Below are 8,422 nucleotides of genomic sequence, written 5' to 3'. Positions count from 1 at the left end.
TAACAGATACAACACCTTTGAAGTACTAGCTTGTGATTTCACAGTGGCATTATAAGTCTTACTGCAGTATTTAAGCAGTTAGAAAGAATGCTAGTTATTAGCAGTTGAATTTTGTAAAATAGGATTTTATTGTCTTTAAATAGCCATGGCAGCAGTTTGTATTATCCTAGTACAACATTTTTATAGCCGTGTATTAGAGTTGGGGGGTATTTTTTCAAGCTCCTCTTTTTCCAGGTATATTCTTTTATCTATGCGACCTTGTGTTATATAAATAAAGAATACACGTGTATGATACACAAAATGCAACTGCATATCCTATACAACGTATTTTAAAATTCATAGTATTTTATAGAAGACCGAAGGAAGTATGCTTTGTATACTCCCCAACAACATTTCAACACTGAGATACCAAAGTATTTCAGACCTCACAGAATAGTATGGATAAAGTAACTGAAAATATCTAATACCACAAAGCTGAACCGTTCCCTTAATAATCTTGAAAGTACAGCATTAGCAATACATAAAGCAATTACGCTTTGTTACTAAATCTGATCACATCGAAATTTCCTGTCTTATCGTATGTCAGAAGGAGTCTGGTTCCTAAAAATAATGTCTAGAAATTTTGAGGCATGCAATAAACCACTTCTTGATGGGGGAATGTGATCTCCACAGATGTTTCATTAGAGAGGCATCTAAGGTTCAGGCACACACATTTGAATACCAAAATTTTATGTAAGTTACTTAATATTAAACTGGTGTAATGCCACTTTTGTTTTAATGACTGACTACACAGACTTCAATGGGTTAACTTTGTATGAGGGTCAGGTTTTATATGTTTATATTTTCTTAGCCTTGGTCAGGAGAAGTGGTTTTTCTTGCCCTTGTGTGGTGCCGGAGTGGTAGGGTTTCACTCCGTTTGAAAACCTAGCATATCCCACGAGGTTACCTTGGTGTAGATTTCTTTCTTTCTGTATTAAATCGCTTCTTGTCGCAAAGTGACTGGTGCTGCTGGGCTTTGAAAAGAACTTCTAAGAGGTTAAAAAAAGCTTCTGTATGAAAGGATTTTTTACTTCTGCAGACAGAATACAGTTTGCAGCTGTTTGACTTGGGACAGTGATACGGATCTGATTGTATACAGGGTAGCTGGGGCCGTGGATGCAGCTGGAATCGAGGTTATAAATTTTAAAAGCGATGCAGATTTTTGCCATTAATTGGCTTCTAATAAAAGCAAACTCGATGGCTTCTAACTGTGGGAGCCTGTGGCTCTGTATCTGATATCAGGAATTCATACACATTACACAGTTTTAGTGATTCAGACCACGACTAATTGAAATATGAGGCATACTGATCAAATTTAGCATTACCAGCATGCACTATGGTTTGGGACTGTATGGCGACAAGGTAGCATTTATTACTTATTCTCCATAACACTGCTTGATTGAAATATCTAGCTATGTTGTCAGCAGAGGCCCAGCTGGGCTTTAGTACAGCTAATTAAGTCATTAAAAGAGAGGTCAAGCAATCTAATTCTTGCATACTAAAGTACAAAAAAGTCTTTTATTATATTTTTTTAATAAGTTAAGATTTGAATTTTTAAAGAAATTTCTTTTTAATAATAAATGCATTTGCTGGTTTATTTATTAAAGTCTTAATTTAAATATAGAGAGGTAAGAAATTATGAACTTGTCAATACACAATTTCCAACGCAGTTTATATGGTTATGTTCTTTAGTAAGTACATTGTGTATGTGATTTTTGAAAGTGGTTCAATAAATTAAATATTGATTTAAGGGGTATAGCTTCTGATACTTTTCAACTGATTATTTCAGTATGGTGGTCTCTTGTACGGAAAGTTTTAAAAATATCTACATTATTGTGAACGTTATACATCCTGTAAATCAAAGCAAATATATTCTACGACATTCTTTGTTTTGAGGGCTTTTAGGGTAAAAGTATGAGGTTCTAACCATTCATTCCTTTGTAATTTATCAAGTACCTCTTGAAACGCCTTTCTCCATTTGAGAGCGCATGTGAGGTTGTTCGTGTCAAATGAGTCAGTGGGAATGGAAACACTAATGTGAGAGAACATGTATTAACAGTGCTTGATCTTTTTTTTTTTTTTTTTTAGTTTTAGGGACTACTGACATATTGCCCAGAACATTGCTTATTTCAAAGTGCATGACTGGTATAATGATAATCTAATCTAATATTTTAAAAGGATGACGATTTTGCTTTCCTTTATTGTTTTAATATGTATGGAGAGTCCAATTTACATTTCCTCATGATAAGCTCCTCAGGTAAATAATGAACACAGTAGGTGTTCTAGGAATAATTAACCAACAAATGAATGAACATCTTCAATGTAAAATGTATCAATTTCTTTGATAGTTGGGAGAACAGTTTCTAACTTTTGTGTATTTTTTCCCTTTCACATTAACTCTCAATTAGTTGTCGTTGCCAAAGCTAGAATAGAGCTAGAGCTTAAAGCTCAAATCTGTTCGTTTTATTACAATCTATGAATGGATCATGGAAAATGTTTGGGGGAAGAAAAATATTTAAATTGCTCGTTGAATCAGATTAGCAATGAAATTAATTTCTGTTATAATTCTGGATCCTTATGCAGTATACTTCACTAATAACTAGTAAAATAGGTCTTCTTAGAGTATGGTATTATTAAGAAATTCAAAAATCAAGTTAGCAATAAGAGGAGAGTGGTTGGAGAAGCTTTAGAAAGTATGGACAAACTGATACAAAATAGTTCAAATTACAAGTGCTGTCTTAGTTAGAAATGGTTTGAAATATCAAATGAGGTCTGCTTTGGAAAAATCCTAGAAAAGGACTATAGAGAGATGTAAGACCTATTCTAGTTCTCATATCTGTCGAGGATCTGCTTTCAGCATGAGATTGACATGGGACAACTGTTACTAATTTTTAAACTTTATTAGACCAGAGCATGCAGATCTAAATAAGCTACCGCTATTTTGGCAGGAACTGTACGTTTTTAAGTAGAATCTGCGCAGACATCAGATAGTTTTATGATAATGGCTTTCCAGAGATTGAGAAACTTTGCACTGTGTACATAGAGCTAGTTGTTCTGTAGCTGGTATTGCTTCAAGGCATTTGGAAGCAAAATTGATATATAATAAATCGCAGTTTTCTTAATAAGGTGTCCAAGATGCAGCTTTCCTTGCTGATGTATTTAATTCTTTTGGAGAGTCATTGTCATTCAGAGGCTTCTGGAAAGCCTCACATGTGGACACTGGTGCCCCTGTGGCGGGATGGAGAGTGTAAGAAGTACATAGTCACAGATCAAGTCATGGCAATGGTCCTTTTCCATTCGTGATCAGTGTATAGATTCTGTGGCAACCACATTAACAACTAGTTTATGTCTATTTCATTACTGCTTATTCTGTCCATATCCCAGCACTTTTTTTTTTTTTATTTCTAGAGAAGAATAAAATCATGCCCTACTCAGAGTCGTACTAACAAACACAGGAGTAGTTTATTGTGGTTCAAAGCTAATTTATTAAAAGAAATTTATTCCTTGTACCAAAAAATAGTATTGTGACCTCTTGTCAAAGCACGTTTTTTCATAGTAGGTTTTGTGAGTAATGATAAATATCACATGAGTCATTTGAGAGACACATTTCCATTAGACTCATGATCATTAGACCCACGAATGATTGTCTTCTTTGCAGGGTAACCCTCACTGTGCATGTTTAGAAAGAATGCTTCCCTGCCATCAGAGTGACAGACAAATTCCTTGTCAGCTCTTCCAGACGGACTCTCATGACCTCGTGCCCATCTCTCAGGCTACCGCTCCCCAGAAATCCTGGATGAAGTTTTATACCAGTCAAGGACGTATTACCAGTCTTCACGGATGAATTAAAGCACACATGACGAGTTCACTTGCCCTCAAAGACATGTTCAAAAGCTTTATTGTTAATATTATTCCAATTCAAATAACAAGTAAATGTTTTTTAGAAATTTCTTTTCCTCCCAGGGAGGAAAATATATGTTATAATATATATATAATATGTATGTATATATGTATATGCATATATACATGCACATGTATATTAGCTATATATACACACATATGTACATATTGTTTATTGTTTCTACTCAAAACTAAAAATCATTCTATTTTTGTTAGTTATAAGTACTTCACTTTCCAGGACTCTGAAAATTTAGTTTCCTAGCATGCATTGATTATAAGGCCAAGACTATGGAATATGACCAAAGACCAAAAGTCTGGTCTCAAAGGAATTCTAGCTCAGTTTTAAAATTAGAAGTTATGGAAGGTTTTGGGTAAGCTTGAGAATCTCTGGGCACCTGTCCAAAATGAACCTCTAAGTCTTTTGAAGTCTACCCATCACTAATATACACAGTACAGTCTAATCCAGCTGTCTGCCCCTTTTCCTGTTTCCCTTTCTCTTTCTTCAGTCTGTCCTGAGGTACCAGTAGCTACATACTGTGGGAGAGGTTTGGTAAAATGAATATTGCTGCTTGGAAACATTTCTATACAGTGTATCTAGGATTTTGCTTGGGAGAAGTGTTGGGGGGAGAACAGGTAACACTTTAGTCATTTGTCTTTCTGATTGACATATATTTACACTGTAATAATTCCTACCCTACTTTCAAATTACAAAAACTATTTTAGCCATCAGTAATCACAATGATATCTTTGCAAGATTTGTTGTCTCTTTCAACAAAAGATTATACAATTTTAGAGAGCAGTACAGATTTACAGATGAAAGTAAGCAAATATAATTTTAGAAAATCACGTTAATTAACACCTTTTAATACCACAAACACTTATATCATACAATATTCAAATTTTTGCATGGCTCAGGTCAGTGGAATTTTAAATTTGTTAACATTTTACAGCTGGTAGTTTGGCTAGTGACCTTACTATTTTAATACACATTTATTTCAAATATTTTTTCTTTAGAATAATTTTTGTTCAATGATGGGTTTTGGCTAAAGATAGGAGAACTAATAACAAAATAGAATCTGAGCATAGTTTCTAAGAAATCTTTGTGATATATGCATCAAAAAATTCTGATTGTGGTTAGAAGATATTTCAACCAAGCAGAATACTTGAAATAGTGTGTCTTTTGAGAATCTCTCCTTTCTTGGTCATTTTATCGTGTTCATAATTGGATATTCATTTTTTTTTTTGAGGGACCCATTCTATTGAACTGTCTCTGAAACGGAAATTCTTTAAATATTTCTATGCATATTTCTAAAAACAGTAGCAGAGTCAATGTAAAGAATTTTATGTTGTTATCACAGAACCCACACAAGTTAACCAAAAACACAGGGTGAGAGCAGGGAAGCCAGTTTCATCACTGCTCTGTCCTGTGTAATAAAGCCCCATTTTATGTAAATAAAAGACTGATGAGTTTGAGGGAAGAAAGAGCATGACTGGAAAAAAGACTGCAAGTTCAGATAAAGAAAATACCGGAGGCTTTTCTTTTGTCTTTGTTCACCACGTCTTTCTTCTTGTTTTTCTCTTCCTCTCTTGGCTCAAAATCCATAAAACACCGAACCAATCTTCTGTGCAGATCACCATCCCAAGGCTGTGAAGTGCTATTGATGGAAAAAGGGAAATTCATAGTCTTAAAAAATAGATAAATAAAGCAAATTAGTAACGCACACACACAAGCGCCATTTAGATATCTGGTTTCTTATCTCAGCCTTCCCCCATGATGCTGGGCAGCTTACTAAACATTTCATATATATATATATATATATATATATATATATATATATATATTTCATCTCTAAGATAGAATAGTGACCCAATTACCTTTTGGGTTTTTGGGGAAAAATAGATGGGGAAATGTCTGTTAAGAACTCTGAAGATTAAGTACATTCAAAATTTTGACAGAGGCTTGTGGGAAGCTTACAAGTTGATCTTAAAATTCATATGGAAAGAAAAATGGACACAGAATAACCAAGATACTTTCTAAAGATTAAGAATAAGGAAGTATCAGTACCATTAGGCCATAGTGATCAAGATGAAGTGTTACTGAGATGGGTCCAGACGAGCAGACGAGAATGGAGAGCCTGGACAGAGACCCCTTCATAAGGGAAGGCCTGGGATTGAGCGGAGACCTCCTCATGAGACTATAGGGAGAAGATATATTACTCAAAAATGACACTAGGATAAGTGGTTTAGCCACATAGAAAAAAAAAAAAGGCAACATAAAATTCTAGATGAGTTAAATACCTTAATGTGAAAAGCAAAAGTTTAAATCTTTTAGAAGAAAATATCAGAGAAAATATAATATCAGGGCAGAAGGAGTCTTCTTAAGCCCCAAAGAATACAAATCACAAAGAAAAAGTTTGGAATTTTGATTATATTAAGATAAGAATAATTTCTGTACATCAAAATGTCCTATAAAAATAGAAAAAGATAAGTTCAAAAGGAAGAAGATATTTGTGATGTATATAAGTGATAAAGAATTAACATACAACATATATAATTTCTACAAATCAAGAAGAAAAACCACACAACCCAAGAGAAAAATTGGCAAGGAATAAGAACTTTACAGAAGAGGCAAACTGATAGAAGAAATTATGGACAAAACGATGCTTAGAACCATGAAATGTAGATTATAATAATGATGTTATTATTAACATCTATCAGGTTGGCAGAGATTAAAAGTCTGGAAACTACTGAGAGTTGAGAAGGATGTGATGTGAAATGTGGGAACTTTTATGTACTTGCTTGTGTGAATATAATTTAAGACAATAACCTTACAGAATATTTGGTGCTAGTCAATTGGAGAGTGCACACACTTTCAGGAAAGTTTACTTAAAGGAGACAGTGATACAAAAACAAAGAAATACTCTATTTTGCTTTTTGCCTGCAAGACAAATGCATGAAGATGTCTATTCAAGCATTCTTTTACAATGGGATAAAAAATAGAACATCTTAAATTTCCATCAGTGACCACTGGCTAAATAAAATATGGCATAATCATGCCCTAGAATACTATACATCAGTTCCAATAAAGTAGATGTGTATCAACAGGGATAAAACTAGAAAGTCTAATGAGAAATGGAAATACAAGTTGAAAAATCATATGGAGCATGATATCATTTTATGCAATTTGGAAAAAAAAAACCCTGAAAACATTTTATGTTGCTTATAGATAACTATGTATGTAGTAAAGAACAAGAATATGAAATATATACACCAACTTCAATATATTTATTAACTCTGTAAAGGGAGGATGAGGGGAAATACCACCTGGGGTATGTCCAAAGGGGCTTCAACTCTATTTGTAATATTTTCTCTTTTAAACAATGCAATGCAAATATAACCCCATATCAAGCATCCTTTTCACTTGTTATAGTCTATACACTTTTCTATTTCATTGAAATATTTAAATTTTGAGGCAATTGCTAGACATTGCCCATGTTTATTGAAAATAATTACTAAAAATTAAATTAAACTAAATTGCCATCAAATGAATGCTATTAAGGTGTTGGAATTATCACAATTAGGAGCTTAGAGGAAGAGCCATGCAGAGGTGGAATCGGCCTCGAAGGAGGGGACTCTGGCTGGCTGGAGGTTTTGTCTCTGAGAGGAAGGAGAAGACTGGGTAGGAGTATGAAGACTCCAAACTAGAGACACCTTCTGTTACTGGGATAAGTAGCCACTGCCAGGTTGAAGAAGCCTTGCTGAGGTCATACTAGAGAAACAGGAAGGATCAAGTCCCTTCTTCCTTTTTCAGCCTTCCAGTCTTCTTCTGGTTCCCGACAATGTCAATGTCAATGTCAATGTCAATGACAATGTCAGAGTTAAACAGGGAGCAGCTGGACAAATTGAAATGTAGTTTTCTGAGTCTCAGCACCAGAATCACAAAACAGAGCACAGAAGGATGGTTTTAAAACTGAGGGACAGTAACAACGAGATCCATAATAATAATAACCGTGAGGATCAACCATATCACAGAACACCTACTTCCTGATTCCCTCTTAAACTCTAGGATATCAGTTTATAATGATAAAATTAGGGGCCCCTTAATTCTTCCATGGCTCATCTTACATAGCCCTGCAAGAAATCAGAATAATTCTAGCCTCCTCCTGCTGCTTCCTTGAAGGCATTCCCAATGCAAATCCTCATGTAAACCTACCTCCATTAAAAAGCCCTCTATTTCCTCGGTTTAGGTCTTCCACAGATTTCATTCCCACTCAAAAATCTTTAACAAATGACTCAACCTTTCTCTGTACTTGGTATAATCTTTCAGGATAACAGTATTTATGTGAAAACCTATGACAGACCCTCATTTCAGAGTTTTTGCATCTCCTGGACTTCTATACATCCATTTTGACTTCAGAAAAGCCACCCCTCCCCACTGCTCTGTGTTAGATTTTGTGATCCCCTGAACATCTTCCCATGTCAA

The sequence above is a fragment of the Neovison vison genome, chromosome 11, assembly GCF_020171115.1.
Source record: "Neovison vison isolate M4711 chromosome 11, ASM_NN_V1, whole genome shotgun sequence".
NCBI lineage: Eukaryota > Metazoa > Chordata > Mammalia > Carnivora > Mustelidae > Neogale > Neogale vison.
Note: the sequence above shows the minus strand (reverse complement) of the source record.